Genomic DNA, 10,895 nt, shown 5'->3' on the forward strand with positions numbered 1-10,895 from the left:
TTTTGAAAGTATTGTCGATGCTATCTAACTAGGTGTTATGCTTTTTCTTGCTCTCTCCACCCAAGCACTCTTGTAATTCTCATTAGGAATCTATTCTAATGAAATGACCACTATGTTCATGCTAATTTCCGCTACATACAAGTTATTAGGCCATTAAATGTTACACCTTGAAAACATTACCCTCTTACTTGGGAGATAACAAAGATGAATACATAGTGTGTAAGACTACTCAAGTAAAAAGAGCTAAATAGATCCTAGAAGTAGACAACATTCATTCAATCATGTTGACACCCATCCAATGCACTCTTACCTTGGGAGAACTGTTAAAACTCAAATCATATTTATGGACTGATCTACAAAAAACCTTAGAGAAGGTGGGGATAACGGGGCTAATCTCAAAAAAACTGAGAAAATTGAAAAACGAAATGGACAACAAAGAGATTCGATTTGTTTCAATGAACAAAGTCGGAGAATATTACGAAGGGGAAGAAGGAAACACCACCCTTCCAGTGAAATATAATGACATTGAAACCATGGCAATACTGCATAGTGGAGCGGGCATAGCCATAGCCACAGAAGCAGTATGGGAATCTTGGGGACAACCAGCCATTAGACAAGCTCAAATGAAATTGCAATTGATGACGGACACATTGAGAGACCATTAGGGCTTCTTGAAAAAGTGATAGTAAATTCTTGTGGAATTGAATATCAACACACTTTTGCCATAGTAGACTTTGGAAAAAAACTCAATTACAAAATCATACTGGGAAGACCTTTCATGCAACAGGTACAACTTATCCAAGATTGGGGAAACAATTATGTGTACTTGAAGCAAGTGGGATCTATAACAAGGGTAAATCTAAAAGATCACACTTATAGAGAATTCTTGAAAACACCCATATAAGAGTTTGATTCAGTCTCTTTGGCTGAAACTAAGCTTCCAACATGGTTAAACAAGGAAACTCCTATTTGGATGTGCGAAGCTTCAGAAAAACGAAAGTTTAAAACGAGAAGAATGTATCTTAGAAAGGAGTTGCACAGACAAAGCCTATGTATTGAAACCCTTTCTAGAGATTTTGTTTGAGCCATTTGGGTGGACTCAAATTTTAGTGACAATAGATGTATGTGTGAATACGTTTATGCCTACTCAATTTTGCAATGAGGACGGCTATGACATAATTTTCATAAAAATGATCTCAACCCTCCACTTTGAAGATGAAATTGAGGAAACGAAGGACTTGATGAAAGATCAACAAGTCTTTTCAGACCTCTACTACGATGCAAGAGATGAGTTAGAAGAACATTCACCTACCTCAAAAGATTTGGGATTAGAAAAAGAACATCTGAGAGCTAGGTTACTCATGAAAGGAGGGGAGGAAATTTTTTTTGAATTTCCTAACCAGAAACCTAGAAAACAAAAAATGGTATAGACTCAAAAGAGACACCAAAAACGTGAAGGCTAGACCTATGCCGTAAATCTCCAGTAAAACACAATTCTTGATGCAGATAGAGGCACATTATTGTGTCAAGGACAAAATCACTGGTAGATATCCTTTAAACGAAAATCTAGAATAGTCAAAAATATCAAGAAAAATGAGGAAGGATTCTCAAGAAAAACCAAAGAAACTAGAAAGAGAGCCAACCATGACACGAGCTAAGCAGGAAAAGAAATATCAAGAGTTGAAAAAAGCTATAAAGGAGATATATACAACCAAAATGGAAACCACAGAAGAGGATGGTAAGGATGTAATGAGTGTTCCCTCCCACTACAGAAAGTATACTCTCCAAGATCAAAAAATCATAGTCGAACAACCTGTTAGGGAGTTACGAAAATAGGGCAAGTCCTACAAAGGACCCGAAAATGCTAAAAAGATAGACCTGGCTGAACCAGGAGAAGAGCTGTGGGACGCATGTCTAACCTCACCATCCTATCTTATTGCAGTATTAGCGAGAACCACAATTAATTTGTCAAACCATGGGATGAAGCTAACTCGACTAGTGCATAGAGGCTACAAGAGGTTGTCAATCTCTTGGAAAACAACTAACAACTTGCATCTAACTCAAGCTACACTCAAGTGACCGAAATCACCAAAAGCCAATCGCTCATCGGCAAACAATTCACATCCGTTACAGCATCAAATGACATCCAAACGTAATGAAACTTCTAGGACAAGTTTATAAGACCTAAGCACACATGCCTATGGCCTCAAACCCGTCTTTAGGTCAAGTTCCAAAATCACGATTATTAACAACAGTGGATTTTTGACCTAGTCATTTTCGACCCAGAATGCATCTAAATGCTTAGCAGTGATGCCCTAATACCCCGTCTATGCTTAGTTTTTGATTTAAAAGTATAAACTCCTAGTTATGATGAAATTAGGCCACAGGTATGGGGGACACCAAAAGCTACAAAATACTGTGAATGGCTTACGTCAATGCGTAGAGCTCTTACCTGCGGTTACAATGCACCAAACACATTTGCAATGTGACAACCAGAGAGGGAGTAGGAAGCGCGAGAAGAAGAGAAGTGAGCATCGATAGCTCACGTTGTGTATTTCTTATCCAAAACTTATAAAAAACTTACAGAAATTGGCTTTTATACCTTAGCCAAGGTTTTGGATGGTCAAAACTATTAATCTAGAGTTCTACCAAAGCTGGGAAACAACTGGCTAATACAATCTGGAATCTTGTAGCCCCGGCTCATTGATTACAAAGTTCATCCGAGAAAATGGGAGTTACAATATTCTCGATTTATCAAAATAATAATTGTTTTACAAAGAGAACTCTAAAAAATGGTGGTTGTATTAGCTTGCTGCTAACATTCCCCCCCTCCTCGCCTATGTCGTCCCTTGACACAACTTTATGGGCTGAAATAGTCTTCGGGTTGACGGCGGCTGGTGAGGCGGTCTTTAATCGCGTCCAGTGCCTTCTGGTATCTAATTCTTTGTTCTTTGTCGGGCACTTGTAGAAATTGCATTGTTACTTGATTCTTCAGCTCCACCGTTGAGTAGCGTACAAACCTGGATGTTAGGTTGCTGATCACCGACACAAATATCTTCGTTCGCCAGGTGAAGAATTCAATGTAGAAAGATTCTTCAAAGGCCAGCATATTATTCGATGGCAAGAACATGAATCTGGCATAGAATCCGTAAAGGACCTCCTCTAAAGTTTTCCCACTCAGATCATAGCATAAGCCTTTGTTTCCTTCCAAGAATGATAGCCATGGGGATCCTGTTTGCTCAGGCTCATTAAAAACTTGTATACATGTAAGCAGCATTCTGCAGATCTTACATAACATAGCACAAGAGAGATTTGGTAGAATCTTGAAGAAAGACATGGGGCCCATTACGGTTTTCACCATGTATTCCTCTGTCGCTTGGCCTCTCTCTGAAGCTGGTAGTGATAGCCATTTTTTGGCTCTCAAAATTTTTGTTTAATGAGCCACTTCACACAATAAAAACACCTTAGCACTATGGCTAAGCTTGCTCTTGCATTGTACATAGGCGTGTGTGTGTTAGGACTCTTTTCCATATTTTCTAAAAAATCTTCATGGAGCTAGTCATTAGGTTAGGTTGAAAAAATAAAAATAAATAAATAAATGTATATATTATGGTCCTATTCGTGTACAATATATTTCTTATAAAGGACCTAAGCATAGCATTATTTTCTCAATTTATTCGGTAATTGTGTAAATATGTAGACCTAAGTGTGCATTTTTTCTAAATCTCTTTGCATCCTTTCATGGCATGAAATATTTCTATGTTAGTGTATACATACCCCATAATATTTATTTTTACAAAATAAACCCATGCATTTCATCCCGCACCCTCGTGGAAGTCGAAATTTGTTTCTACACTGTCACTCACTTTCACTGGATATTTTTTCACTTGAATATTTTCCTCTTTCACCCAAATACAAAATAAAATACTCCTACCATGATATTCCTTCATGGGTCATGCACATTATTTTCCATACACTATGTGCTCATAAAGACAAGGGCTAGGAAAAATCCAAGCACTAGGTCTATCATGTGCAATTATTTTTTATTCTTCAAAATTCATCATCCATGCATGTGGCAAGGGCCACTTGGATTCCTTAGGTCATGGCATGGCTCATGGGTGGCTCACCTTTGGATGTATAAGGAGAAGTCAACCAAAAAGGGTCCACATAAGCACCTTTGCAGTCCCACAATACACAGCTTTTTGGGCAAATTTTGGCACCCTTCTATCATCCGAATCAGCAAAAGTTGTCAACATACAAAATGAAGCGCGTGAACTGAATTATTTTACATACATATTTCAGCATTTTGGAGAAAAGCACGAATTCTGGTGAATTGTTTGGTGCGACCCAGTCTACCCATTCTATTCACACAAGGATCCTCTCACTCTTCTCTCACATTTTCACACTCCCACCCACATACACACTCATCCCTCTCCATCATCCTTTCAAATGTACAAATTTCCATGCCCCTCTCACCTTCTTCACCATCTCTCCTTCCCCTCTTACCACCATAGCTTCTACATACACAAATGCTCTCATACCGCTCTCTACTACCCCCAAATTACAATTTCATGTTAACTCCTCTAAAAGGATTGATTTTTTAGCACTTTATCCTTGCATAACCTCTGAAAACTAGAGGTTTTTCATCAATAATCCTCATCTTCATCGTGGAGATCAACCGTGAAGGCGGTGCAAGAAGCAGAAGTAGAAGAAGAAGAAGAACCGGCGGTCATTTTCATAAGGGTGAGTCCATAATTCTTGGAGGTTTCATCAATCTCAAGAGCTCATCCACCTCATTCACCCTTGGTTCCTCGACAATCAAGTCATCATCACTTTTGTAAATATGCCACTAACATTTTCTAGTGATCACTAACAACTAACCTTTCTTGTAAATTGCACCCTCTACTATCTACTAGAGTAGGCACCTCAAAGTTACTTACCTCTCTCTCCTTTCACTCTCAATAATTCTTCCCCTTGAGCCCACATCATGTGGCTTAAAGGATAAGGAAGACCCACTCCTATTTAAAGAATCAAAATATTTCCTAATCTCTTGTTTTGTCAATAAAATTGATTAGAACAAATCCTAATCAAAGCTTCCAAAAACCTATAAATAGAACCCATCTCTCCTTGAAAAAGGTGTCTCTACACCATTGCACACTAGATTGATCGTAGCACGTGCCAGTTCTATCTTGGTTGTAAGGAGAGATGGAGATTTCTACACACCATCACTTTGGTGCATAGGAAAGCTTGAGCTAGTTGAGTGAGTGCGAGTAGAAGATATCTTTCTACCATTGTTGTACCTACCCCAACATCAATGAATTGGTAGTTTTGGGTGCAATTTCATGTCCAAAGGCTCACGCTTCTCCTCCAATTTGGTTTGGAAAACTCATTCAGCTTCATAAGGTGACTTGTTTCATTGAAGGTTGTTGTTTTGGTACTTGTCCTTGTGATTCATTGGCTACTATTTGTTGGCTACCATTGTAAAAGGGTGGATGGTGCGAGGGCTCCCATAACCCTAAGACAATGTGCTAGTGATGCTATACCAAATCTTGTCACTTGAATCCACAAGCTCTAGGTGCCTTCTTGGGAAAATCATAAAGTTGAAGCTAAGTTGTACACCATCTCTCTCTCTCTCTCTCTCTCTCTCTCTCTCTCTCTCTCTCTCTCGTGTTTTAGAGTGTGAGAGTGTTGCATTGGTGTTAGGGTTAGTGTAAAGTCCCTAGTTAATTTTGGGTTGCTCTAACGATTCTCCCTTTTTTTTGCGTCCTAGCTCGCTTTTAAACTAGGTGGTGCCCCTTGTGTAGTTGGGTTTTGGCTGTGGGTTTCTAGTTTTGTTGTGCTTGTGGTTGCCCCAGCCCCAATTGAGCAGCATGGAGCCTTGAGGGGTGTTTAGAGGTCTCCTTTCTTGTTGCCCTCCCTAGAACGCCCCAATTTTGGTGCCCCCACTGAGGACAAGCAGTTGTGTTAGCATACACAAGGTAAGTCTTCAAAAACTAGTTGTGTTTACATGAACTATCCACCACCTCCTAATCCTGCTCATACAATTCAATTTAATCAGTTTCATTGGGTGCAAGGGATTAGGATAAATGTTTGCATTGAAAGGAAAATCTTTTTTCAACAACGTATTGTATTCCTCTTGGGTGCTGAAGCATCAAGAGATATTCTACAATCCCCAAATCTTATTATACTCCCACTTGTAGACTATGATGTCTCTTTTGATGTGCATGTGTTTATCTTGTTTTAGCTAGGTTAATGAATCAAGAGGACTTGTATCGTATATTCATTCCTTTGTCTAGACAAGACGTGCATGTAATAGTTGGCACAAAGTGACAATTTCAACGTGTTTTCCGTCGTATGTTTGAACCTAGGCAAGTAGCGGCTATCAATGCCTCAGTCAATCCGCTCATTTTGTCATTGGTTTGCTACGGTCTAAGCTTTGATATTTACATTTTCATTCTACTTTGAAATTTGATTCTGCAAAACAAAAAATTTTAAAAAAAGAAATTTTTGAGTAAAACCGACAACATGGATACAACTAGGCAAATGAGTGGCTTCCCCTTGTTCTTTGGAGAGCCTGGGGAGGATGCAAAATTATTCTTAGCAAATTTCAAAATGTCTTGCCGTATCAAGAAGATAATAACTGATCAAGAATGTGTAGAAATGTTTGAGGTAGTCCTTAGGAAAGATGCTAGCACTTGGTTTGATTCTTTGCCTGAGAAACTTAAGGGGAATTACATGGAAGTTTTGAATCATTTCAAGAAGTATTTCTTTGATCCCCAAAAGACTCAAAAATTATGGCAAGACATTGTTTCTCACAAGCAAAAAGACTTAGATGACTACTACTTGTACAAGCAAGAGTTTCTACCTCTTTGGGCTCTATGGATACGAAATGTTGCTAACCCTGGTGATGGTGCAAAATTTCTAAAGAAGGAGAGGTTTATAGCCGGACTCTTTCCCGACCTTAAGGTAAAAGTAGAGGCGGGTGCACCTGCTACCTTTCATGTAGCTGAAACAAGGGCTGCTGACAAATATAGGAAACTCAAGTGCTTAAGGGGAGAGGTTCCAATAGAAGGTCTTAGACCCAAAGGTAAGTCACAAGCATCAACATCTAAGGAGCTTCCTAAGGTAATGACGGAAGTGATTGAGAAGTTAAACGAATCTTTAAGCAGCCTGTCAATTCACCTTGCACAAGTTGTAGGTCCAAAGGGACAAGCAAAGAAGTCTGAAGAGCGAGATGCACGACCTAGGAGAGTCTTGCAATGTTGGAATTGTGGAGAATCTGGACATGGGATGTATAATTCTCCTTGGCCCCGTGGGGAGCCAGGGAGACCTAACTTGAACTACCCAGTGATGAATGTAGGTGAAGGAGTTGGTCAACAACCGAGGCTTCTACAAAGGCCAAATGGACCAAGACCACCTCCACAAGGGGTGGAAGGAATTCCACCTTTGCCTGACCCAAATGTCAATGTTGTAGAAGTCACACAATCCAAAGATGGTGGCATTGAAGCAAATGGCATCAAACTTGGGCGGGGAAAAGGTAAGGAAAAGGAAGGAGTAGCATCACAAAGTGACCATGCACGAGGAAAGAAAGCAAAGGAAACAAAGGAAGCCAAGAGGACCCGTCGCCGCATCAACCTTAAAGACTTCCCTCTTGGACATGGTATGGCTCCCTACAACCTTATGGAGGACATGAGAGGTAAAGGTCCAAGCATATCATGGCCTCAATTTCTTGCATTGTGCCCACAAGTTAGGAGGGAGCTAACAAAGGTAGTTAGCACTAGGAGAAGGACGAAAGAAAATGTTCCTGTTGTTAAAATTGCACATGCCCAAATGAATGAGGATATTACACCTGTGCTAGATTGCTATATCAAGGGAAAACTAGTTAGGAAGGGTCTAGTGGATGGGGGCGCACAAATTTGCATCATGACAGAGGACCTTATGCAGAGACTAGGCATGCACATTCATGAGACGCCTGAAATCAAAGTGAAAATGGCAAATAATAGGAAGGCTAGGTTTTTGGGAGTTTGTAAGAATGTTTCTGTGGAAGCTTTTGGCATTAAGAGGATTGTTGATTTCTATGTTATGTCTACAAGGGGAAATGGCTATCCATTTATCCTAGGTAGACCGTGGCTAATGAGGATGCGAGCTTTGCAGGATTGGGAAAGTGGAAAGTTGATTTGCAGGAATGAAAATCACAAGAAGGTTGTCTTTGACATGAAGGAGAAACGTCAAGAGGAGCTCCAGGAGGAATCTTCCTAAAGTGAAAGCGGGGATGATAGGAACGATGACACCTCGGAAGAAGAAATCAGTGGTAGCACTATGGAGGATGAGTCATCCATTGAAGTCATGGGTGTAAGTTTTAGGCCAAATAACGAAGAGACATCTTGCCAAGGTTTAAAAGAGGTAGGCCCCCAAGAGAACTAAAGTTTGCATGATGAAGAAATGCTAGATGGTATGTTGTCAAAGACTCCTACTTGGGAGGAAAGAGAGGGGTTCAAAAATGTGCTAAGAAAGTTTCCTAGGCTTTTTGCTAAAGATTACACAGATGTACATGGAGTGGATGCCATTCAACACAAGATCGAGCTAAAGCCAGAGGCCAAACCTAAAGCACAAAAGCTACGAAGGTTAGGAGTCATCAAAGAGCAAGCACTACTCAAAGAGGTGAGGAAGATTCTAGCAGCAGGGTTCATCTACCCTATAGAGAATTTTGAGTGGGTCTCTCTAGTTGTGGTCACCCCGAAAAAGAATGGCAAGTGGAGGGTATGTGTCGATTATCGTCCGCTCAACGAGGCAACAAAAAGAGGTCACTTTCCCCTCCCATTTCAAGATGAGATTCTTAATGAGGTAGCAAGTAAAGAAAAGTACACGGTATGTGATGGCTACTCTGGTTACTTTCAAATAGGTATTGCATTGGAGGATCAATTAAAAACAACCTTCATCACTCCTTGGGGTTGTTTTGCTTTTAGAGTCATGCCATTTGGTTTGATAAATGCTCCAGCAATGTTTCAACAATTCATGAATAGAAGGCTTGAAGAAGCTATATGATATGGGAGGTCAACTCAATCCCGACAAGTGCCACATAGGTGAGGATGAAGTGATCTTGCTTGGTCACAAGGTTTCTTCCAAAGGTATTGAGGTAGATCCAGCAAAGGTGTGCACAAGCTCTCATTGAGCTACCATCACCAAAGAGTCTTAAGGAGGTAATTTCATTTATTCAAAAGGTGAAGTACATGTCACACTTCATTCACTTGGCATCGGAGTTACTTCACCCCCTCCAAAAGTTGACACAACATGTAGAGTTTTCATGTTCTGATGAGCCTAAAGAGTACTTTTCTTGTATAAAAATGGTTTTGGCAGAACTACCAACACTCATGCCTCTACGTTGGGAGTTTACATTCTTTGTTAGCTCAAGTGTGGGTAAAGAGACATTGGGTGCGGTATTGTTGCAGCAAGATCCTCATAACACTAGGATGCGGCCTGTCTACTTTGCTAGCCGGGTCATGAATGCACTTGAAAAGGATTACACAGAAGTAGAATCTATGACGCTTTCTCTTGTTTTTGCAGTGAGAAATTTTAGATCCTACCTCCTCCCAAAACCCTTTATCATAATTACTACTGGAAACTTGTTTCCTTGGGTGTCATCTCAAATGACACTAAGTCCCAGGATTTCAAAACGGATCATGGAATTGCAAGAGTTCCAATACTCTTTTAGAGTAGAAGATAGTGTACGTGCACAATTAGCAGGGATTCTCACCTATAGAGTGCATGAAAGGAACATCAAGGTGCCTTAAGTAACAACCCTACCCTTACCACCGCCAAGGAATTTACCTAATGCATTCACCTTGTTCTTTGATGGAGCATTTAAGAAGGCTATAGGAAAAGCGGGGGGAGGGCTTGTGTTGCTTGATTCAAATGGTGAGGTTGTTATGAAAGAGCATGTGAATTTGCCCGATTCCACGAGCAACAATGAAGCAGAGTATGACATACTAATCCATGGTTTGCAGATGTATGATTCTCAAAAGATATGGCATCTCATGGTAAAAGGGGATGCACATATCATTGTGAAGAAAATTTTAGGTATTTGGGCTTGTAAGAACGAAAGGCTAAGGCAAAAGGTTCATGCCATCCGTAAACCTTTCAATCAATTTGAAGAAGTACAATTGTATCATGTTCCTAGAAAACAAAATGAAGATGCTGATTTGCTTGCCCAAAAGCACTTGCATGTGTGGAGAGTGAAGTGCAGGTCATCATGGCAGCAACATTTGATAAAGCAACCAAGGTACCAGGGGATGGAGTCATTGGCTCCCATTGTGAGCTACATTTTAGAGGGCGAGTTTCCAGAGGGCTTCACAAAGGCTCAAAAGCGGAGGCTCATTAAGAAGGCGAGTTCATGTTTGTTTTTGGAGGGTGCCCTCTACCAAAGAGGAAAAGATCAAGTTTGTAGGAGAATACCGATAACCAAGGAGATTCCAGCCATTCTTGAAGGTTTGCATCAGGAAGCGTGTGGTGTTCATTTTGCACAGGAACTTACTGCAAGAAAGATTTTTCTTGCCGGGTATGTTTGGCCAAGCTCGCAAATTGATGTTCTACACTTCTCTTTATGTGAGCATTATATCTACGGCAAACAGACTAGGTTGACATCAGCACCTTTGGATAGGAGTTAGGGAGTCGTCTAGATCTCGTTCATAGTAACTTGTGCGGACCTATGCTTGTTCGCCTTTTCTTTCTGATCATCATCGTGTCTTCCATTTTTCCATCTGAGCTTCCCTGGTATTTATTATTAATTTTTGACCTGTTTATTTGAAAAAATCAAAGAAAATAGAAAAATGCTCAAAAAAGTAAAGTGAAAATCCAATAATTAAGAAAATCCCTTGAAAAACACAGCTTTATTGCTT

The sequence above is a fragment of the Adiantum capillus-veneris genome, chromosome 11 (genome assembly GCF_014529385.1).
Source record: "Adiantum capillus-veneris isolate H3 chromosome 11, ASM1452938v2, whole genome shotgun sequence".
Classification (NCBI taxonomy): Eukaryota; Viridiplantae; Streptophyta; class Polypodiopsida; order Polypodiales; family Pteridaceae; genus Adiantum; species Adiantum capillus-veneris.